Source organism: Octopus sinensis, linkage group LG5 (genome assembly GCF_006345805.1).
Source record: "Octopus sinensis linkage group LG5, ASM634580v1, whole genome shotgun sequence".
NCBI classification, from domain to species: domain Eukaryota; kingdom Metazoa; phylum Mollusca; class Cephalopoda; order Octopoda; family Octopodidae; genus Octopus; species Octopus sinensis.
Window position 1 is genome coordinate 18,362,766 of NC_043001.1, and position 22,561 is coordinate 18,385,326.

A 22,561-nucleotide genomic window follows, 5' to 3' on the forward strand; every position below is an offset into this window, starting at 1 on the left:
TCATTTATGAAGACTAAGAACAATAAAGGCCCAAGCACTGACCTTGAGGCACGCCACTACTCGCACAGGAGACGTCGGACTGCGAACTATTAACTTGGACTTGGAAGGAGCGATCTGGAAACTATCTGCTTGAAACTTGACAAGTAATAGGCGGTGGTTCACCGTGTCAAAAGCTTTGGCAAAGTCCAATAAAACGATGTCAACAGCATCACCATCATCGAGGATACGCGTCACCAATTCTTCCATTACCAGTAAGTTGGTCAAGCATGATCTCTTCGGCACGAAGCCGTGTCGGGAATCAGGGATAGAGGCTGTATTTTGGAGGTGGAGCAACATACTTTTCTTAAGGATGGTTTCGAACATCTTGCTAATTATTGAAAAAAGGGAAACCGGTCGGTAGTTAAGCGGGTTTCGCGGCTCCCTTTCTTGAAAATTGGGCAGATTATCGCTGTTCTCCAGTCCGCAGGTAAAACACCCGTCGCCAATGACATATTGAATAGATGGGGTAAAGGCTCGCAGATGACCGGAGCCAACACTTTGATAACCTGTGGAAGTATTCGTTTTCATCAGCTGTCCTCGGTAGTATAGTGGCAAGAATCCCCGCCTGTCACGCGGGAGGCATCTTAATTTTATTGCAAACATTTAAAACTAAAACTTTTTAATATATTTATTTGATATTTATAAGTAAAAGGTTTCATCAGCTGTCCTCGGTAGTATAGTGGTAAGTATCCCCGCCTGTCACGCGGGAGACGGGGTTCGATTCCCCGCCGGGGAGGCATGTTACTTTTATTGCAAACATTTTAAACGAAAACTTTTTAATATATTTAGTTAGTTAGTTAATTTTTTGGCTCAAAAAGCAAAAAGCAAGGCTATGTAGGGGGACATGGAGTTATGTACAGGGTGGTGTTCTTGCAAAGAGTTCAGGCCATTTGTGGCCAAGGGAGACTTTGAACCGACCGGTCGTTGGCATCTTCACTATCTCGTCCGGCAGCTTATTCCACGGATCCGCAACCCGGACGGAGAAAGCCCCTCTCCTTCGATTGAGATGAAATCGTCACAGATAGAGCTTTTCGGAGTGACCCCGCAGCCGACGCTCTAGAGCAGGAGTGAAGAACAGCTCTTTCGAGAGGTTACACTTTCCGCTTATGACGTTGTGAGCGAGAATGAGATCACCAAGGCGTCGTCGTTTTTCTAGAGAATAAAGGTCGAGCGTCTTCAGCCTTTCTTCATAAGACAAATGCTTGAGACCAAGAACCATGCGGGTAGCCAGCCTCTGGACTCTTTCGAGATGCTGTATGTCTTTGAGGAGATAAGGAGGAGAGGCTTGAATCCCGTACTCCAATATGGGTCTCACCAGCGTGACATAAATATGGCTGCTGTGAGCATTCCGAATGACCATCAAATCAAAAACAGAACTCCGCGTTTTTGTTGGCAGCATGGACACACTGGGCCGAAGGCGAAAAGGAAGAATCCACCAAGATACCCAGGTCCTTTACCTGATCGGTCCTCTCCAGCAGCAGACGACCCGGCTCGAAATCAAGTTGAGTTGCAGGAGAAGAGCCAACAGGCAGATGACAGCACTTTGACACGTTCAGACACAGGTCACATTCGTTAGACCATATCCAAACTTGGTGGAGGCATCGACGAAGATCGTCTATATCACCGCGAGGAGCGACCAGTTTGACATCATCGGAAAATAGAAGGGTGTGTTGCGTGAGGTAGTCGGGGAAGTCATTATGAAGACTAAGAACAATAAAGGCCCAAGCACTGACCTTGAGGCACGCCACTACTCGCACAGGAGACGTCGGACTGCGAACTATTAACTTGGACTTGGAAGGAGCGATCTGGAAACTATCTGCTTGAAACTTGACAAGTAATAGGCGGTGGTTCACCGTGTCAAAAGCTTTGGCAAAGTCCAATAAAACGATGTCAACAGCATCACCATCATCGAGGATACGCGTCACCAATTCTTCCATTACCAGTAAGTTGGTCAAGCATGATCTCTTCGGCACGAAGCCGTGTCGGGAATCAGGGATAGAGGCTGTATTTTGGAGGTGGAGCAACATACTTTTCTTAAGGATGGTTTCGAACATCTTGCTAATTATTGAAAAAAGGGAAACCGGTCGGTAGTTAAGCGGGTTTCGCGGCTCCCTTTCTTGAAAATTGGGCAGATTATCGCTGTTCTCCAGTCCGCAGGTAAAACACCCGTCGCCAATGACATATTGAATAGATGGGGTAAAGGCTCGCAGATGACCGGAGCCAACACTTTGATAACCTGTGGAAGTATTCGTTTTCATCAGCTGTCCTCGGTAGTATAGTGGCAAGAATCCCCGCCTGTCACGCGGGAGGCATCTTAATTTTATTGCAAATATTTAAAACTAAAACTTTTTAATATATTTATTTGATATTTATAAGTAAAAGGTTTCATCAGCTGTCCTCGGTAGTATAGTGGTAAGTATCCCCGCCTGTCACGCGGGAGACCGGGGTTCGATTCCCCGCCGGGGAGGCATCTTGATTTTATTGCAAACATTTTAAACTAAAACTTTTTAATATATTTATTTGATATTTATAAGTAAAAGGTTTCATCAGCTGTCCTCGGTAGTATAGTGGTAAGTATCCCCGCCTGTCACGCGGGAGACCGGGGTTCGATTCCCCGCCGGGGAGGCATCTTAATTTTATTGCAAATATTTTAAACTAAAACTTTTTAATATATTTATTTGATATTTATAAGTAAAAGGTTTCATCAGCTGTCCTCGGTAGTATAGTGGTAAGTATCCCCGCCTGTCACGCTTTTGATGTAAATAATTTTTGGTGTTAATATGGTCTGATTTGAATTTTATCTTCTACGGAATGAAGAACAAGCCTTCGTCTATCATACTCTCAAAGGAGATCAGGCTGGTGGCGGTGTACGCACCCCATTCACATCAGACTTATTACTTTCGAGACCTGGAGAAATTTCTTGGGACGTGAAAAGCCATAGTGATGCTAGGGGACTTTAACACTATTGTCAATACGCGTGTCGATAGTTTTGACTCCAAAAATGAAAGGAGACCTGACAGTGGCTTCCAAGATCTACTGAGTCGCTTTCAGCTAGTAGATCCTTACAGACTGGAATTCCCAGACGCTCCACTGTGGACGTGGTCAAGTAGCGACGGGTCTTCCAAATCTCACATAGACAGGATTTTTATTAGAGAACTAGATAAAGGTATAGTTAAGTGTCCACAGTTTCACTTGGTCAGTTACAGTGATCACCAGATGGTCACTGGTAAGCTGTACCAAGAGAAGTTATGTAGAAAAGGATCCGGTTACTGGAAATTCAATAAGTCCCTTTTGGCGATTGAAGAGTGGAGAAGCCGGATTAGGTTACTAATTTAGAGGGCGTTAACCTGTTCCATTCTTAACAATAAATGGTGGTTAGCGCTCAAGAGAGCCATAAAATACGAGTCCATTAGATATAGTATAGGACTAGCAAATAGAAGCCGTAAGAAAGAAGAGAGGCTAGTTAAGGCCTTAGAGGAAGCCATAAAATCTGGCGACGGGACCCAGGTGAGGGTGAAGAGACTGGAATTAAACCAGCAACTCGAAGCCAAGCACATGGGTTGTATCGTCAGAGCTAGAGTTCGTGCAATGGGGTGCTAGGGAATTAAGGCCGCCGGATGGGCACGAGTTGTGGAGGCTCAACGCGGAAACGATTCCACAATTAAGTCTGTGACGAACGAGAAGGGCGATGTGGTAAACGAACCCGAGGAGATGTGTCGGACCTTTCAGGAGCATTTCGCCAAGCTTTTCGGGGGTGAAGGTGGACCGGATGAGAGGGTGGACCTTACGGACTTCCTCGCCGGGCTGCCGCGCCTCTCGGGGCGGTAAGCGGAGAGCTGTGAAGGGCCAATCACGCCTGAGGAGGTGACTGAGGCCATAGCCGACTGTGGCAGAGGTAAGGCGCCGGGACTCGATGGTTTATCCTACGAACTATATAAAACTATGCCAGACTTGTTCGGGCCAATACTGGCCAGCGTTTTCGCGAACTGGAATCAGAATGGGAGGATTCCCAGATCTGTACGCCGGGGAGTGTTGACGCTCATCAGGAAGGGCCCGAACAAGGGGAATAGAATAGATAATTTTAGGCCCATCACCCTGCTGAACGCGGAGGTGAAGATTTTGGCCAAGGTGTTAACGAAAAGGTTGACGCGTGTCGCGGATGGTCTGATCGAGGAGGCACAAAGGTGTGCAGTCTCCGGAAGAACTATTCAGGATAATCTTCACCTTATACGTTACACCGTATAAGGGTTCGGGAATAACTCTGGCAAGGGTGGGGCACTAGTCCATTTAGACCAGTGTAAAGCTTTCGATAGGGTGAACCATCGTTACATGGTGTCTGTTTTCGCACAGTTCGGGCTGGGTACTGGTTTCCTCAGGTGGATTATACAGTTGTACGACAACCTCGACTCGATCGTTCGGGTGAACGGTCTACTTTCTAGGCCGTTCCGCATTAAACGGTCAGTTCATCAAGGGTGTCCGTCTCCCCGCTTTTATGCGTGATGGCTCTCGAGCCATTACTGCGAAAGCTGAGCGTCATCCCGACGAATCCAGGAGGAGGAGGATCTGTTACAGCGTATGCGGACGACATCACCATCATCGCGACCAAGGTGGAACTCCTACAGAATGTAGGAGACACCATCAAGGAGTACGAGACGGTGACAGGAGCAAAAATTAACCGGGAAAAGTCAGTCGGCTTGCAACTCGGCACCTGGGTTGGCAAGTCGATGCCTTCGAATAGAATTGTGGGATGCTGGACGGAGGGCCCGGTCAAATTGCTAGTGATCTGGTTCGGTCCAGGTCTCCAGATAGATAGATGCTTTCCTTTGGCCCGTACATGGTCAGCTCTACCATGTTGTGATCCGAGAGTAGTGTCGGTATCGCTTTCACATTATTTGATAGTTATAAGTAAAAGGTTCATCAGCTGTCCTCGGTAGTATAGTGGTAAGTATCCCCGCCTGTCACGCGGGAGACCGGGGTTCGATTCCGCACCGGGGAGTCATCTTAACTTTATTGCAAACATTTTAAGCTAAAGCGTTTTAATATATTTATTTGATACTAGCAGTATCGCCCGGCGTTGCTCAGGTTTGTAAGGGAAATAACTATATAATCATTTTTAGAGATGTAAAGTATAATAGCCATCTCAATATGGCTAACCACAAAGGGGGGATGGGGTGTTACTGTAGCTTTTTACGTTCCGAGATTTAATAATAAATTTTTAGAGAGTTACTTCCCTTATATAATAGCAAAAAATGCATTAAAAAAAGGGAAAAATGATGGTAAATTTTTAAAAAATCGTAGACTCATCGTAGACGCGCGCTAATACCCAGAAGGGCTCGATATGAATCACGACTATAACATACCCGCTTTTGGTTAAACTGCACCGCAAAATGTGGGAGTAGTTAGGAATCTAAATCGTAGGAGACAGACACACAACTTCACTTTTATAAATAACTAGCAGTATCGCCCGGCGTTGCTCGGGTTTGTAAGGGAAATAACTATATAAGCATTTTTAGAGAGTTATAGCAAAAAAATGCATTAAAAATGGAATAAAAAATGATGGTAATTTTTCTTTTAAATCGTTGACTCATCGTAGACATTTTTAGAGAGTTACTTCCCTTACATAATAGCGAAAAAATGTATTAAAATGGAAAAAATGATGCTAAATTTTTTTTCAATCGTAGACTCATCGTAGACGCTTTCTTAGCCATTTCTGTTTTGGTGTCTTCAAGCCATGAAGTCGTTGTTCTAAAAGAACGCCGGTCTCCTTGACAACGCTTTACGACGTTGATTTCCTTACACTCCCTTCCCCACAGCTTAACGAGGGAGGGAAGAAGGGGGAGAAGCAACACAGGTGCAGGTGTGAGCATGGACGCCAACTCCGCCGCCATCGACACACGAAAAAATATGCGTTAAAATTGAAAAAAATGATGTTAAATTATTTTTAAAATCGTAGACTCATCGTAGACGCGCGCTAATACCCAGACGGGCTCGATATGAATCACGACTATAAGATACCCGAATTTGGTTAAACCGCACCGCAAAATGTGGGAGTAGTTAGGAATGTAAATCGAAGGAGACAGACACTCACACAGCTACAGTTTTATATAAAGATTTGTAAGTAAAGGGCTTCATCAGCTGTCCTCGGTAGTATAGTGGTAAGTATCCCCGCCTGTCACGCGGGAGACCGGGGTTCGATTCCCCGCCGGGGAGGCATCTTAATTTTATTGCAAACATTTTAAACTTTTTAATATATTTATTTGATATTTATAAGTAAAATGTTTCATCAGCTGTCCTCGGTAGTATAGTGGTAAGTATCCCCGCCTGTCACGCGGGAGACCGGGGTTCGATTCCCCGCCGGGGAGGATCTCAATTTTATTGCAAACATTTTAAGCTAAAACGTTTTAATATATTTATTTGATACTAGCAGTATTTGATACTAGCAGTTGCTCGGGTTTGTAAGGGAAATAACTATATAAGCATTTTTAGAGATGTAAAGTATAATAGCCATCTCAATATTGCTAACCACAAAGGAGGGGGGTGTTACTGTAGCTTTTTACGTTCTGAGATTTAATAATAAATTTTTAGAGAGTTACTTCCCTTATATAATAGCAAAAAACGCATTAAAAAAAGGAAAAAAATGATGCTAATTTTTTTAAAAAATCGTAGACTCATCGTAGACGCGCGCTAATACCAAGAAGGGCTCGATATGAATCACGACTATAAGATACCTGCTTTTGGTTAAACTGCACCGCAAAATGTGGGAGTAGTTAGGAATCTAAATCGTAGGAGACAGACACACAACTTCACTTTTATATATAAAGACCTTTAAGAAAAAGATTTAATCAGCTGTCCTCGGTAGTATAGTGGTAAGTATCCCCGCCTGTCACGCGGGAGACCGGGGTTCGATTCCCCGCCGGGGAGGCAACTAAATTTCATTGCAAACATTTTAAACTTTTTAATATATTCATTTGATATTTATAAGTAAAAGGTTTCATTAGCTGTCCTCGGTAGTATAGTGGTAAGTATCCCCGCCTGTCACGCGTGGGGACCGGGGTTCGATTCCCCGCCGGGGAGGCATGTCCATGCTTTCCTTCGGCCCGTACATGGTCAGCTCTACCATGTTGTGATCCGAGAGTAGTGTCGGTGTCACCTTCACATTATTTGATATTTATAAGTAAATGGCTTCATCAGCTGTCCTCGGTAGTATAGTGGTAAGTATCCCCGCCTGTCACGCGGGAGACCGGGGTTCGATTCCCCGCCGGGGAGGCATCTTAATTTTATTGCAAATATTTAAAACTAAAACTTTTTAATATATTTATTTGATATTTATAAGTAAAAGGTTTCATCAGCTGTCCTCGGTAGTATAGTGGTAAGTATCCCCGCCTGTCACGCGGGAGACCGGGGATCGATTCCCCGCCGGGGAGGCATCGTAATTTTATTGCAAACATTTTAAACTAAAACTTTTTAATATATTTATTTGATATTTATAAGTAAAAGGTTTCATCAGCTGTCCTCGGTAGTATCCCCGCCTGTCACGCGGGAGACCGGGGTTCGATTCCCCGCTGGGGAGGCATCGTAATTTTATTGCAAATATTTAAAACTAAAACTTTTTAATATATTTATTTGATATTTATAAGTAAAAGATTTCGTCAGCTGTCCTCGGTAGTATAGTGGTAAGTATCCCCGCCTGTCACGCGGGAGACCGGGGTTCGATTCCCCGCCGGGGAGGCATCGTAATTTTATTGCAAACATTTTAAACTAAAACTTTTTAATATATTTATTTGATATTTATAAGTAAAAGGTTTCATCAGCTGTCCTCGGTAGTATAGTGGTAAGTATCCCCGCCTGTCACGCGGGAGACCGGGGTTTGCAAACATTTTAAACTTTTTAATATTTGATTTATTTATTTTATTTTATCTAGTTTCAGCTCACGAGCTGTGGCCATGCTGGAGTACCGCCATTTGGTGTTGCTACATGATTTTGCTTCACGAATGCTTTTTAGCAATTGCCATTGAGGAGGTTCACGGCACCTCCTGCCGTGAACCAATTTCACGGCAGGAGGTGCAGATGAAGGCAGCTGCTTCGAACTCTCTCATGCACCAAATGGCAACTCATCTTGATGGCAAACTTGGAGTCCTTGGCACTATGTAGAGGCGCCCAGTTCTAGTATTTGTGCAACTCTCGATGCCAAAGTTTGGGACAAGTCCTTCTAGGATCTTCCAGATGTATATTATGGCATATCTTTCTCGCCTACGCTCTAAGGAATAGTCTTAATGTCTTGAGTCTTTCCCAGTAGCTTATATGCTGCACAGAGTTTATCTTCTTCGTGTAGCTTCGTTGGATCGCCTCAAGTTCTGTGATTAACTTGACACTGGATGGTGACCATAGCTGAGAGCAATAGTCAAAGTGGCTTAGGACAAGTGTCATCCAGAGGACCATCATGGTTTCCTGATCTCTTGTTCTAAAGGTTCTAAGAATCCATCCTGTCAGTCGCCTCCATTTCATTGCCAATTTAGCAACATGCACATGAAAGGTTGCATCATTACTCATGTAAATACCCAGGTCTCGCACTGATTGTCCCTCTGGGATCGCAATCCCTCCAGGTCCAGTGTATTTATTGGGTATTACATTTAGTTTTGCATGCTGATAGCATAAAGCTTGAAACTTTTCTGCATTGAACTGCATGCTATTCTTTTCAGCCCACTTGTATATTTTGTCCAGCTCACATTGCAGGTGCATAGTGTCTTCAGGGTTGTGTATTACCTGTGAAACTTTTGTATCACCTGCATAACTTGTGATCGTGGCTCTCTGCGTGGCTGAGGGCATGTCTGAGAGGGCCATTATGAATAGTAGTGGTCCCAAAGCAGTGCCTTGCGGAACACCGCTCACTATTTGCGTGTTAATGGAAGTGGCTCCATTGGCTACTACCAGATGGCTTCTATACTTCAGAAAGTCATGAAGCCATTCGCCCAATTTTCCAACTATGCCAAGATCACGCAGTTTGTGACATATCATTCCATGATCTTGCTGATATGTGAGGTCAGAGAGATAGGTCTGTAGTTCTTGGCCTCCGCTCTGCTACCTCCTTTATGAATAGGGCATATTTTACCTTCCTTCAGTTTTCTTGGAAGTTTGCCAGTTGTAAGGAAGCTCTGAAAGAGGAAATGCAGTGGTCTTGCTAGGACTCTCTTACATACTTTTAGAAGGATTGCTGACTTGAAAATGCCCTAGGGGTGGAGTGAAAATACTCTTGAATTGCTCACTTAGTATTACACTTATCCTCATTAGATTTCCTGTGAGTGTGCCATCCTTTTCAAGGAGTGGCCCTATCCTACAGTGCACCGTAGCTGTTTCTTTGGCATACCTGTAGAAAGCTCTGGGGTTAGATTTTATGTTGTCTATAGCCCAGGCTTCTTTGTCTGCTCTTTCTTTTTCATGGGAGAATTGCAGACATTTTTCAATTTCCAACAGTTTTATTTTCAGGCGGGACTTTTCACTGCTTTCAATTTGTTTGTTTAGGCGATTTGAAACATTTGTACGCGGTCTCATTAGAATTTTCCTCTCTCTGGGGATTTTGTTCTTGTGTACAGTGGCCTTTCTCTCTGGGACACATTTGTAGCATATGGCTTGCATTACAGACATGAATTGTTGAAGTTTCATGTCGATGTCTGGCGAGGAGAGAAATTCAGGCAAGTTTTGTTTGAGGATCTCTTTCTCAATTTGTTTCCAGTTTGCCTTATGGAAGTTCAAGCTAGAAAGATTCTGAGAGTTTCTTGTAGACTGCATGTCCATGCTTTCCTTTCGTCCGTACATGGTCAGCTCTACCATGTTGTGATTCGAGAGTAGTGTCGGTGTCACTTTCACATTATTTGATATTTATAAGTAAAAGATTTCATCAGCTGTCCTCGGTAGTATAGTGGTAAGTATCCCCGCCTGTCACGCGGGAGACCGGGGTTCGATTCCCCGCCGGGGAGGCATGTTACTTTTATTGCAAACATTTTAAACTAAAACTTTTTAATATATTCATTTGATATTTATAAGTAAAAGGTTTCGTCAGCTGTCCTCGGTAGTATAGTGGTAAGTATCCCCGCCTGTCACGCGGGAGACCGGGGTTCGATTCCCCGCCGGGGAGGCATCGTAATTTTATTGCAAACATTTTAAACTAAAACTTTTAAATATATTCATTTGATATTTATAAGTAAAAGGTTTCGTCATCTGTCCTCGGTAGTATAGTGGTAAGTATCCCCGCCTGTCACGCGGAGACCGGGGTTCGATTCCCCGCCGGGGAGGCATCTTAATTTTATTGCAAACATTTTAAACTAAAACGTTTTAATATATTTATTTGATACTAGCAGTATCGCCCGGCGTTGCTCGGGTTTGTAAGGGAAATAACTATATAAGCATTTTTATAGATGTAAAGTATAATGGCCATCTCAATATGGCTAACCACAAAGGGAGGGGGTGTTACTGTAGCTTTTTACGTTCTGAGATTTAATAATAAATTTTTAGAGAGTTACTTCCCTGATATAATAGCAAAAAATGCATTAAAAAAATGGAAAAAATGATGGTAAATTTTTTTAAAAATCGTAGACTCATCGTAGACGCGCGCTAATACCCAGAAGGGCTCTATATGAATCACGACTATAAGATACCCGCTTTTGGTTAACTGCACCGCAAAATGTGGGAGTAGTTAGGAATCTAAATCGTAGGAGATAGACACACAACTTCACTTTTATATATAAAGATTTGTAAGTAAAATGCTTCATCAGCTGTCCTCAGTAGTATAGTGGTAAGTATCCCCGCCTGTCACGCGGGAGACCGGGGTTCGATTCCCCGCCGGGGAGGCATCTTAATTTTATTGCAAATATTTAAAACTAAAACTTTTTAATATATTTATTTGATATTTATAAGTAAAAGGTTTCATCAGCTGTCCTCGGTAGTATAGTGGTAAGTATCCCCGCCTGTCACGCGGGAGACCGGGGTTCGATTCCCCGCCTGTCACGCGGAGACCGGGGTTCGATTCCCCGCCGGGGAGGCATCGTATTTTATTGCAATATTTTAAACGAAAACTTTTTAATATATTTATTTGATATTTATAAGTAAAAGGTTTCATCAGCTGTCCTCGGTAGTATAGTGGTAAGTATCCCCGCCTGTCACGCGGGAGACCGGGGTTCGATTCCCCGCCGGGGAGGCATCGTAATTTTATTGCAATATGTAAAACTAGAACTTTTTAATATATTTATTTGATATTATAAGTAAAAGGTTTCATCAGCTGTCCTCGGTAGTATAGTGGTAAGTATCCCCGCCTGTCACGCGGGAGACCGGGGTTCGATTCCCCGCCGGGGAGGCATCGTAATTTTATTGCAAATATGTAAAACTAGAACTTTTTAATATATTTATTTGATATTTATAAGTAAAAGTTTTCATCAGCTGTCCTCGGTAGTATAGTGGTAAGTATCCCCGCCTGTCACGCGGGAGACCGGGGTTCGATTCCCCGCCGGGGAGGCATCGTAATTTTATTGCAAATATGTAAAACTAGAACTTTTTAATATATTTATTTGATATTTATAAGTAAAAGGTTTCATCAGCTGTCCTCGGTAGTATAGTGGTAAGTATCCCCGCCTGTCACGCGGGAGACCGGGGTTCGATTCCCCGCCGGGGAGGCATCGTAATTTTATTGCAAATATGTAAAACTAGAACTTTTTAATATATTTATTTGATATTTATAAGTAAAAGTTTTCATCAGCTGTCCTCGGTAGTATAGTGGTAAGTATCCCCGCCTGTCACGCGGGAGACCGGGGTTCGATTCCCCGCCGGGGAGGCATCGTAATTTTATTGCAAATATGTAAAACTAGAACTTTTTAATATATTTATTTGATATTTATAAGTAAAAGTTTTCATCAGCTGTCCTCGGTAGTAGTATAGTGGTAAGTATCCCCGCCTGTCACGCGGGAGACCGGGGTTGCAAACATTTTAAACTTTTTAATATTTGATTTATTTATTTTATTTTATCTAGTTTCAGCTCACGAGCTGTGGCCATGCTGGGGTACCGCCATTTGGTGTTGCTACATGATTTTGCTTCACGAATGCTTTTTAGCAATTGCCATTGAGGAGGTTCACGGCACCTCCTGCCGTGAACCAATTTCACGGCAGGAGGTGCAGATGAAGGCAGCTGCTTCGAACTCTCTCATGCACCAAATGGCAACTCATCTTGATGGCAAATTTGGAGTCCTTGGCACTATGTAGAGGCGCCCAGTTCTAGTATTTGTGCAACTCTCGATGCCAAAGTTTGGGACAAGTCCTTCTAGGATCTTCCAGATGTATATTATGGCATATCTTTCTCGCCTACGCTCTAAGGAATAGTCTTAATGTCTTGAGTCTTTCCCAGTAGCTTATATGCTGCACAGAGTTTATCTTCTTCGTGTAGCTTCGTTGGATCGCCTCAAGTTCTGTGATTAACTTGACACTGGATGGTGACCATAGCTGAGAGCAATAGTCAAAGTGGCTTAGGACAAGTGTCATCCAGAGGACCATCATGGTTTCCTGATCTCTTGTTCTAAAGGTTCTAAGAATCCATCCTGTCAGTCGCCTCCATTTCATTGCCAATTTAGCAACATGCACATGAAAGGTTGCATCATTACTCATGTAAATACCCAGGTCTCGCACTGATTGTCCCTCTGGGATCGCAATCCCTCCAGGTCCAGTGTATTTATTGGGTATTACATTTAGTTTTGCATGCTGATAGCATAAAGCTTGAAACTTTTCTGCATTGAACTGCATGCTATTCTTTTCAGCCCACTTGTATATTTTGTCCAGCTCACATTGCAGGTGCATAGTGTCTTCAGGGTTGTGTATTACCTGTGAAACTTTTGTATCACCTGCATAACTTGTGATCGTGGCTCTCTGCGTGGCTGAGGGCATGTCTGAGAGGGCCATTATGAATAGTAGTGGTCCCAAAGCAGTGCCTTGCGGAACACCGCTCACTATTTGCGTGTTAATGGAAGTGGCTCCATTGGCTACTACCAGATGGCTTCTATACTTCAGAAAGTCATGAAGCCATTCGCCCAATTTTCCAACTATGCCAAGATCACGCAGTTTGTGACATATCATTCCATGATCTTGCTGATATGTGAGGTCAGAGAGATAGGTCTGTAGTTCTTGGCCTCCGCTCTGCTACCTCCATTATGAATAGGGCATATTTTACCTTCCTTCAGTTTTCTTGGAAGTTTGCCAGTTGTAAGGAAGCTCTGAAAGAGGAAATGCAGTGGTCTTGCTAGGACTCTCTTACATACTTTTAGAAGGATTGCTGACTTGAAAATGCCCTAGGGGTGGAGTGAAAATACTCTTGAATTGCTCACTTAGTATTACACTTATCCTCATTAGATTTCCTGTGAGTGTGCCATCCTTTTCAAGGAGTGGCCCTATCCTACAGTGCACCGTAGCTGTTTCTTTGGCATACCTGTAGAAAGCTCTGGGGTTAGATTTTATGTTGTCTATAGCCCAGGCTTCTTTGTCTGCTCTTTCTTTTTCATGGGAGAATTGCAGACATTTTTCAATTTCCAACAGTTTTATTTTCAGGCGGGACTTTTCACTGCTTTCAATTTGTTTGTTTAGGCGATTTGAAACATTTGTACGCGGTCTCATTAGAATTTTCCTCTCTCTGGGGATTTTGTTCTTGTGTACAGTGGCCTTTCTCTCTGGGACACATTGTAGCATATGGCTTGCATTACAGACATGAATTGTTGAAGTTTCATGTCGATGTCTGGCGAGGAGAGAAATTCAGGCAAGTTTTGTTTGAGGATCTCTTTCTCAATTTGTTTCCAGTTTGCCTTATGGAAGTTCAAGCTAGAAAGATTCTGAGAGTTTCTTGTAGACTGCATGTCCATGCTTTCCTTTCGTCCGTACATGGTCAGCTCTACCATGTTGTGATTCGAGAGTAGTGTCGGTGTCACTTTCACATTATTTGATATTTATAAGTAAAAGATTTCATCAGCTGTCCTCGGTAGTATAGTGGTAAGTATCCCCGCCTGTCACGCGGGAGACCGGGGTTCGATTCCCCGCCGGGGAGGCATCGTAATTTTATTGCAAACATTTTAAACTAAAACTTTTTAATATATTCATTTGATATTTATAAGTAAAAGGTTTCGTCATCTGTCCTCGGTAGTATAGTGGTAAGTATCCCCGCCTGTCACGCGGGAGACCGGGGTTCGATTCCCCGCCGGGGAGGCATCGTAATTTTATTGCAAACATTTTAAACTAAAACGTTTTAATATATTTATTTGATATTTATAAGTAAAAGGTTTCATCAGCTGTCCTCGGTAGTATAGTGGTAAGTATCCCCGCCTGTCACGCGGGAGACCGGGGTTCGATTCCCCGCCGGGGAGACATCGTAATTTTATTGCAAATATGTAAAACTAGAACTTTTTAATATATTTATTTGATATTTATAAGTAAAAGGTTTCATCAGCTGTCCTCGGTAGTATAGTGGTAAGTATCCCCGCCTGTCACGCGGGAGCCGGGGTTCGATTCCCCGCCTGTCAGGCGGGAGACCGGGGTTCGATTCCCCGCCGGGGAGGCATCGTAATTTTATTGCAAACATTTTAAACTAAAACTTTTTAAGATATTTATTTGATATTTATAAGTAAACGGTTTCATCAGCTGTCCTCGGTAGTATAGTGGTAAGTATCCCCGCCTGTCACGCGGGAGACCGGGGTTCGATTCCCCGCCGGGGAGGCATCGTAATTTTATTGCAAATATGTAAAACTAGAACTTTTTAATATATTTATTTGATATTTATAAGTAAAAGGTTTCATCAGCTGTCCTCGGTAGTATAGTGGTAAGTATCCCCACCTGTCACGCGGGAGACCGGGGTTTGCAAACATTTTAAACTTTTTAATATTTGATTTATTTATTTTATTTTATCTAGTTTCAGGAACGAGCTGTGGCCATGCTGGGGTACCGCCATTTGGTGTTGCTACATGATTTTGCTTCACGAATGCTTTTTAGCAATTGCCATTGAGGAGGTTCACGGCACCTCCTGCCGTGAACCAATTTCACGGCAGGAGGTGCAGATGAAGGCAGCTGCTTCGAACTCTCTCATGCACCAAATGGCAACTCATCTTGATGGCAAATTTGGAGTCCTTGGCACTATGTAGAGGCGCCCAGTTCTAGTATTTGTGCAACTCTCGATGCCAAAGTTTGGGACAAGTCCTTCTAGGATCTTCCAGATGTATATTATGGCATATCTTTCTCGCCTACGCTCTAAGGAATAGTCTTAATGTCTTGAGTCTTTCCCAGTAGCTTATATGCTGCACAGAGTTTATCTTCTTCGTGTAGCTTCGTTGGATCGCCTCAAGTTCTGTGATTAACTTGACACTGGATGGTGACCATAGCTGAGAGCAATAGTCAAAGTGGCTTAGGACAAGTGTCATCCAGAGGACCATCATGGTTTCCTGATCTCTTGTTCTAAAGGTTCTAAGAATCCATCCTGTCAGTCGCCTCCATTTCATTGCCAATTTAGCAACATGCACATGAAAGGTTGCATCATTACTCATGTAAATACCCAGGTCTCGCACTGATTGTCCCTCTGGGATCGCAATCCCTCCAGGTCCAGTGTATTTATTGGGTATTACATTTAGTTTTGCATGCTGATAGCATAAAGCTTGAAACTTTTCTGCATTGAACTGCATGCTATTCTTTTCACAGCCCACTTGTATATTTTGTCCAGCTCACATTGCAGGTGCATAGTGTCTTCAGGGTTGTGTATTACCTGTGAAACTTTTGTATCACCTGCATAACTTGTGATCGTGGCTCTCTGCGTGGCTGAGGGCATGTCTGAGAGGGCCATTATGAATAGTAGTGGTCCCAAAGCAGTGCCTTGCGGAACACCGCTCACTATTTGCGTGTTAATGGAAGTGGCTCCATTGGCTACTACCAGATGGCTTCTATACTTCAGAAAGTCATGAAGCCATTCGCCCATTTTCCAACTATGCCAAGATCACGCAGTTTGTGACATATCATTCCATGATCTTGCTGATATGTGAGGTCAGAGAGATAGGTCTGTAGTTCTTGGCCTCCGCTCTGCTACCTCCATTATGAATAGGGCATATTTTACCTTCCTTCAGTTTTCTTGGAAGTTTGCCAGTTGTAAGGAAGCTCTGAAAGAGGAAATGCAGTGGTCTTGCTAGGACTCTCTTACATACTTTTAGAAGGATTGCTGACTTGAAAATGCCCTAGGGGTGGAGTGAAAATACTCTTGAATTGCTCACTTAGTATTACACTTATCCTCATTAGATTTCCTGTGAGTGTGCCATCCTTTTCAAGGAGTGGCCCTATCCTACAGTGCACCGTAGCTGTTTCTTTGGCATACCTGTAGAAAGCTCTGGGGTTAGATTTTATGTTGTCTATAGCCCAGGCTTCTTTGTCTGCTCTTTCTTTTCATGGGAGAATTGCAGACATTTTTCAATTTCCAACAGTTTTATTTTCAGGCGGGACTTTTCACTGCTTTCAATTTGTTTGTTTAGGCGATTTGAAACATTTGTACGCGGTCTCATTAGAATTTTCCTCTCTCTGGGGATTTTGTTCTTGTGTACAGTGGCCTTTCTCTCTGGGACACATTTGTAGCATATGGCTTGCATTACAGACATGAATTGTTGAAGTTTCATGTCGATGTCTGGCGAGGAGAGAAATTCAGGCAAGTTTTGTTGTGAGGATCTCTTTCTCAATTTGTTTCCAGTTTGCCTTATGGAAGTTCAAGCTAGAAAGATTCTGAGAGTTTCTTGTAGACTGCATGTCCATGCTTTCCTTTCGTCCGTACATGGTCAGCTCTACCATGTTGTGATTCGAGAGTAGTGTCGGTGTCACTTTCACATTATTTGATATTTATAAGTAAAAGATTTCATCAGCTGTCCTCGGTAGTATAGTGGTAAGTATCCCCGCCTGTCACGCGGGAGACCGGGGTTCGATTCCCCGCCGGGGAGGCATGTTACTTTTATTGCAAACATTTTAAACTAAAACTTTTTAATATATTCATTTGATATTTATAAGTAAAAGGTTTCGTCAGCTGTCCTCGGTAGTATAGTGGTAAGTATCCCCGCCTGTCACGCGGGAGACCGGGGTTCGATTCCCCGCCGGGGAGGCATCGTATTTTATTGCAAACATTTTAAACTAAAACTTTTTAATATATTCATTTGATATTTATAAGTAAAAGGTTTCGTCATCTGTCCTCGGTAGTATAGTGGTAAGTATCCCCGCCTGTCACGCGGGAGACCGGGGTTCGATTCCCCGCCGGGGAGGCATCTTAATTTTATTGCAAACATTTTAAACTAAAACGTTTAATATATTTATTTGATACTAGCAGTATCGCCAGGCGTTGCTCGGGTTTGTAAGGGAAAAACTATATAAGCATTTTTATAGATGTAAAGTATAATGGCCATCTCAATATGGCTAACCACAAAGGGAGGGGGTGTTACTGTAGCTTTTTGCGTTCTGAGATTTAATAATAAATTTTTAGAGAGTTACTTCCCTGATATAATAGCAAAAAATGCATTAAAAAAATGGAAAAAATGATGGTAAATTTTTTAAAAAATCGTAGACTCATCGTAGACGCGCGCTAATACCCAGAAGGGCTCTATATGAATCACGACTATAAGATACCCGCTTTTGGTTAAACTGCACCGCAAAATGTGGGAGTAGTTAGGAATCTAAATCGTAGGAGATAGACACACAACTTCACTTTTATATATAAAGATTTGTAAGTAAAATGCTTCATCAGCTGTCCTCGGTAGTATAGTGGTAAGTATCCCCGCCTGTCACGCGGGAGACCGGGGTTCGATTCCCCGCCGGGGACATCTTAATCTTAATTTTATTGCAAATATTTAAAACTAAAACTTTTTAATATATTTATTTGATATTTATAAGTAAAAGGTTTCATCAGCTGTCCTCGGTAGTATAGTGGTAAGTATCCCCGCCTGTCACGCGGGACCGGGGTTCGATTCCCCGCCTGTCAGGCGGGAGACCGGGGTTCGATTCCCCGCCGGGGAGGCATCGTAATTTTATTGCAAATATTTAAACTAAAACTTTTTAATATATTTATTTGATATTTATAAGTAAAAGGTTTCATCAGCTGTCCTCGGTAGTATAGTGGTAAGTATACCCGCCTGTCACGCGGGAGACCGGGGTTCGATTCCCCGCCGGGGAGGCATCGTAATTTTATTGCAAACATTTTAAACTAAAACTTTTTAATATATTTATTTGATATTTATAAGTAAAAGGTTTCATCAGCTGTCCTCGGTAGTATAGTGGTAAGTATCCCCGCCTGTCACGCGGGAGACCGGGGTTTGATTCCCCGCCGGGGAGGCATCGTAATTTTATTGCAAATATGTAAAACTAGAACTTTTTAATATATTTATTTGATATTTATAAGTAAAAGGTTTCATCAGCTGTCCTCGGTAGTATAGTGGTAAGTATCCCCGCCTGTCACGCGGGAGACCGGGGTTCGATTCCCCGCTGGGGAGGCAACGTAATTTCATTGCAAACATCTTAAACTAAAACTTTTTAATATATATAAGTAAAAGGTTTCATCAGCTGTCCTCGGTAGTATAGTGGTAAGTATCCCCGCCTGTCACGCGGGAGACCGGGGTTTGCAAACATTTTAAACTTTTTAATATTTGATTTATTTATTTATTTTATCTAGTTTCAGCTCACGAGCTGTGGCCATGCTGGGTACCGCCATTTGGTGTTGCTACATGATTTTGCTTCACGAATGCTTTTTAGCAATTGCCATTGAGGAGGTTCACGGCACCTCCTGCCGTGAACCAATTTCACGGCAGGAGGTGCAGATGAAGGCAGCTGCTTCGAACTCTCTCATGCACCAAATGGCAACTCATCTTGATGGCAAATTTGGAGTCCTTGGCACTATGTAGAGGCGCCCAGTTCTAGTATTTGTGCAACTCTCGATGCCAAAGTTTGGGACAAGTCCTTCTAGGATCTTCCAGATGTATATTATGGCATATCTTTCTCGCCTACGCTCTAAGGAATAGTCTTAATGTCTTGAGTCTTTCCCAGTAGCTTATATGCTGCACAGAGTTTATCTTCTTCGTGTAGCTTCGTTGGATCGCCTCAAGTTCTGTGATTAACTTGACACTGGATGGTGACCATAGCTGAGAGCAATAGTCAAAGTGGCTTAGGACAAGTGTCATCCAGAGGACCATCATGGTTTCCTGATCTCTTGTTCTAAAGGTTCTAAGAATCCATCCGGTCAGTCGCCTCCATTTCATTGCCAATTTAGCAACATGCACATGAAAGGTTGCATCATTACTCATGTAAATACCCAGGTCTCGCACTGATTGTCCCTCTGGGATCGCAATCCCTCCAGGTCCAGTGTATTTATTGGGTATTACATTTAGTTTTGCATGCTGATAGCATAAAGCTTGAAACTTTTCTGCATTGAACTGCATGCTATTCTTTTCAGCCCACTTGTATATTTTGTCCAGCTCACATTGCAGGTGCATAGTGTCTTCAGGGTTGTGTATTACCTGTGAAACTTTTGTATCACCTGCATAACTTGTGATCGTGGCTCTCTGCGTGGCTGAGGGCATGTCTGAGAGGGCCATTATGAATAGTAGTGGTCCCAAAGCAGTGCCTTGCGGAACACCGCTCACTATTTGCGTGTTAATGGAAGTGGCTCCATTGGCTACTACCAGATGGCTTCTATACTTCAGAAAGTCATGAAGCCATTCGCCCAATTTTCCAACTATGCCAAGATCACGCAGTTTGTGACATATCATTCCATGATCTTGCTGATATGTGAGGTCAGAGAGATAGGTCTGTAGTTCTTGGCCTCCGTTCTGCTACCTCCATTATGAATAGGGCATATTTTACCTTCCTTCAGTTTTCTTGGAAGTTTGCCAGTTGTAAGGAAGCTCTGAAAGAGGAAATGCAGTGGTCTTGCTAGGACTCTCTTACATACTTTTAGAAGGATTGCTGACTTGAAAATGCCCTAGGGGTGGAGTGAAAATACTCTTGAATTGCTCACTTAGTATTACACTTATCCTCATTAGATTTCCTGTGAGTGTGCCATCCTTTTCAAGGAGTGGCCCTATCCTACAGTGCACCGTAGCTGTTTCTTTGGCATACCTGTAGAAAGCTCTGGGGTTAGATTTTATGTTGTCTATAGCCCAGGCTTCTTTGTCTGCTCTTTCTTTTTCATGGGAGAATTGCAGACATTTTTCAATTTCCAACAGTTTTATTTTCAGGCGGGACTTTTCACTGCTTTCAATTTGTTTGTTTAGGCGATTTGAAACATTTGTACGCGGTCTCATTAGAATTTTCCTCTCTCTGGGGATTTTGTTCTTGTGTACAGTGGCCTTTCTCTCTGGGACACATTTGTAGCATATGGCTTGCATTACAGACATGAATTGTTGAAGTTTCATGTCGATGTCTGGCGAGGAGAGAAATTCAGGCAAGTTTTGTTTGAGGATCTCTTTCTCAATTTGTTTCCAGTTTGCCTTATGGAAGTTCAAGCTAGAAAGATTCTGAGAGTTTCTTGTAGACTGCATGTCCATGCTTTCCTTTCGTCCGTACATGGTCAGCTCTACCATGTTGTGATTCGAGAGTAGTGTCGGTGTAACTTTCACATTATTTGATATTTATAAGTAAAAGATTTCATCAGCTGTCCTCGGTAGTATAGTGGTAAGTATCCCCGCCTGTCACGCGGGAGACCGGGGTTCGATTCCCCGCCGGGGAGGCATGTTACTTTTATTGCAAACATTTTAAACTAAAACTTTTTAATATATTCATTTGATATTTATAAGTAAAAGGTTTCGTCAGCTGTCCTCGGTAGTATAGTGGTAAGTATCCCCGCCTGTCACGCGGGAGACCGGGGTTCGATTCCCCGCCGGGGAGGCATCGTAATTTTATTGCAAACATTTTAAACTAAAACTTTTTAATATATTCATTTGATATTTATAAGTAAAAGGTTTCGTCATCTGTCCTCGGTAGTATAGTGGTAAGTATCCCCGCCTGTCACGCGGGAGACCGGGGTTCGATTCCCCGCAGGGGAGGCATCTTAATTTTATTGCAAACATTTTAAACTAAAACGTTTTAATATATTTATTTGATACTAGCAGTATCGCCCGGCGTTGCTCGGGTTTGTAAGGGAAATAACTATATAAGCATTTTTATAGATGTAAAGTATAATGGCCATCTCAATATGGCTAACCACAAAGGGAGGGGGTGTTACTGTAGCTTTTTACGTCTGAGATTTAATAATAAATTTTTAGAGAGTTACTTCCCTGATATAATAGCAAAAAATGCATTAAAAAATGGAAAAAATGATGGTAAATTTTTTAAAAAATCGTAGACTCATCGTAGACGCGCGCTAATACCCAGAAGGGCTCTATATGAATCACGACTATAAGATACCCGCTTTTGGTTAAACTGCACCGCAAAATGTGGGAGTAGTTAGGAATCTAAATCGTAGGAGATAGACACACAACTTCACTTTTATATATAAAGATTTGTAAGTAAAATGCTTCATCAGCTGTCCTCGGTAGTATAGTGGTAAGTATCCCCGCCTGTCACGCGGGAGACCGGGGTTCGATTCCCCGCCGGGGAGGCATCTTAATTTTATTGCAAACATTTTAAACTAAAACTTTTTAATATATTTATTTGATATTTATAAGTAAAAGGTTTCATCAGCTGTCCTCGGTAGTATAGTGGTAAGTATCCCCGCCTGTCACGCGGGAGACCGGGGTTGGATTCCCCGCCGGGGAGGCTTCGTAATTTTATTGCAAATATGTAAAACTAGAACTTTTTAATATATTTATTTGATATTTATAAGTAAAAGGTTTCATCAGCTGTCCTCGGTAGTATAGTGGTAAGTATCCCCGCCTGTCACGCGGGAGACCGGGGTTTGCAAACATTTTAAACTTTTTAATATTTGATTTATTTATTTTATTTTATCTAGTTTCAGCTCACGAGCTGTGGCCATGCTGGAGTACCGCCATTTGGTGTTGCTACATGATTTTGCTTCACGAATGCTTTTTAGCAATTGCCATTGAGGAGGTTCACGGCACCTCCTGCCGTGAACAATTTCACGGCAGGAGGTGCAGATGAAGGCAGCTGCTTCGAACTCTCTCATGCACCAAATGGCAACTCATCTTGATGGCAAATTTGGAGTCCTTGGCACTATGTAGAGGCGCCCAGTTCTAGTATTTGTGCAACTCTCGATGCCAAGTTTGGGACAAGTCCTTCTAGGATCTTCCAGATGTATATTATGGCATATCTTTCTCGCCTACGCTCTAAGGAATAGTCTTAATGTCTTGAGTCTTTCCCAGTAGCTTATATGCTGCACAGAGTTTATCTTCTTCGTGTAGCTTCGTTGGATCGCCTCAAGTTCTGTGATTAACTTGACACTGGATGGTGACCATAGCTGAGAGCAATAGTCAAAGTGGCTTAGGACAAGTGTCATCCAGAGGACCATCATGGTTTCCTGATCTCTTGTTCTAAAGGTTCTAAGAAT

At 42.8% G+C, this 22,561-nt stretch overlaps 25 non-coding genes across 25 annotated transcripts; all 25 read left to right on the top strand.

The window, feature by feature from the left end:
- The first annotated feature begins 2,434 nt into the window (after positions 1 to 2,434).
- Trnad-guc lies at positions 2,435 to 2,506 on the top strand. Its single transcript has one exon. It is a non-coding gene; the product is annotated as a tRNA-Asp (tRNA).
- Positions 2,507 to 2,592: 86 nt separating this feature from the next.
- Trnad-guc lies at positions 2,593 to 2,664 on the top strand. Its single transcript has one exon. It is a non-coding gene; the product is annotated as a tRNA-Asp (tRNA).
- Positions 2,665 to 6,177: 3,513 nt separating this feature from the next.
- Trnad-guc lies at positions 6,178 to 6,249 on the top strand. The gene has a single exon. It is a non-coding gene; the product is annotated as a tRNA-Asp (tRNA).
- An 80-nt stretch (positions 6,250 to 6,329) lies between these two features.
- On the top strand, positions 6,330 to 6,401 carry Trnad-guc. The gene has a single exon. It is a non-coding gene; the product is annotated as a tRNA-Asp (tRNA).
- Positions 6,402 to 6,888: 487 nt separating this feature from the next.
- Positions 6,889 to 6,960, top strand: Trnad-guc. Its single transcript has one exon. It is a non-coding gene; the product is annotated as a tRNA-Asp (tRNA).
- Positions 6,961 to 7,233: 273 nt separating this feature from the next.
- Trnad-guc lies at positions 7,234 to 7,305 on the top strand. Its single transcript has one exon. It is a non-coding gene; the product is annotated as a tRNA-Asp (tRNA).
- Positions 7,306 to 7,695: 390 nt separating this feature from the next.
- On the top strand, positions 7,696 to 7,767 carry Trnad-guc. The gene has a single exon. It is a non-coding gene; the product is annotated as a tRNA-Asp (tRNA).
- Positions 7,768 to 9,941: 2,174 nt separating this feature from the next.
- Trnad-guc lies at positions 9,942 to 10,013 on the top strand. The gene has a single exon. It is a non-coding gene; the product is annotated as a tRNA-Asp (tRNA).
- An 86-nt stretch (positions 10,014 to 10,099) lies between these two features.
- Positions 10,100 to 10,171, top strand: Trnad-guc. The gene has a single exon. It is a non-coding gene; the product is annotated as a tRNA-Asp (tRNA).
- Positions 10,172 to 11,158: 987 nt separating this feature from the next.
- Trnad-guc lies at positions 11,159 to 11,230 on the top strand. The gene has a single exon. It is a non-coding gene; the product is annotated as a tRNA-Asp (tRNA).
- Positions 11,231 to 11,314: 84 nt separating this feature from the next.
- On the top strand, positions 11,315 to 11,386 carry Trnad-guc. The gene has a single exon. It is a non-coding gene; the product is annotated as a tRNA-Asp (tRNA).
- An 86-nt stretch (positions 11,387 to 11,472) lies between these two features.
- Positions 11,473 to 11,544, top strand: Trnad-guc. Its single transcript has one exon. It is a non-coding gene; the product is annotated as a tRNA-Asp (tRNA).
- Positions 11,545 to 11,630: 86 nt separating this feature from the next.
- Positions 11,631 to 11,702, top strand: Trnad-guc. The gene has a single exon. It is a non-coding gene; the product is annotated as a tRNA-Asp (tRNA).
- Positions 11,703 to 11,788: 86 nt separating this feature from the next.
- Positions 11,789 to 11,860, top strand: Trnad-guc. The gene has a single exon. It is a non-coding gene; the product is annotated as a tRNA-Asp (tRNA).
- A 2,175-nt stretch (positions 11,861 to 14,035) lies between these two features.
- Positions 14,036 to 14,107, top strand: Trnad-guc. The gene has a single exon. It is a non-coding gene; the product is annotated as a tRNA-Asp (tRNA).
- Positions 14,108 to 14,193: 86 nt separating this feature from the next.
- Positions 14,194 to 14,265, top strand: Trnad-guc. Its single transcript has one exon. It is a non-coding gene; the product is annotated as a tRNA-Asp (tRNA).
- An 86-nt stretch (positions 14,266 to 14,351) lies between these two features.
- Trnad-guc lies at positions 14,352 to 14,423 on the top strand. Its single transcript has one exon. It is a non-coding gene; the product is annotated as a tRNA-Asp (tRNA).
- A 277-nt stretch (positions 14,424 to 14,700) lies between these two features.
- Trnad-guc lies at positions 14,701 to 14,772 on the top strand. Its single transcript has one exon. It is a non-coding gene; the product is annotated as a tRNA-Asp (tRNA).
- A 2,174-nt stretch (positions 14,773 to 16,946) lies between these two features.
- Positions 16,947 to 17,018, top strand: Trnad-guc. Its single transcript has one exon. It is a non-coding gene; the product is annotated as a tRNA-Asp (tRNA).
- Positions 17,019 to 17,104: 86 nt separating this feature from the next.
- On the top strand, positions 17,105 to 17,176 carry Trnad-guc. The gene has a single exon. It is a non-coding gene; the product is annotated as a tRNA-Asp (tRNA).
- An 85-nt stretch (positions 17,177 to 17,261) lies between these two features.
- Positions 17,262 to 17,333, top strand: Trnad-guc. The gene has a single exon. It is a non-coding gene; the product is annotated as a tRNA-Asp (tRNA).
- An 833-nt stretch (positions 17,334 to 18,166) lies between these two features.
- Positions 18,167 to 18,238, top strand: Trnad-guc. Its single transcript has one exon. It is a non-coding gene; the product is annotated as a tRNA-Asp (tRNA).
- A 2,475-nt stretch (positions 18,239 to 20,713) lies between these two features.
- On the top strand, positions 20,714 to 20,785 carry Trnad-guc. Its single transcript has one exon. It is a non-coding gene; the product is annotated as a tRNA-Asp (tRNA).
- An 86-nt stretch (positions 20,786 to 20,871) lies between these two features.
- Trnad-guc lies at positions 20,872 to 20,943 on the top strand. The gene has a single exon. It is a non-coding gene; the product is annotated as a tRNA-Asp (tRNA).
- A 640-nt stretch (positions 20,944 to 21,583) lies between these two features.
- Positions 21,584 to 21,655, top strand: Trnad-guc. The gene has a single exon. It is a non-coding gene; the product is annotated as a tRNA-Asp (tRNA).
- Positions 21,656 to 22,561: the final 906 nt, after the last annotated feature.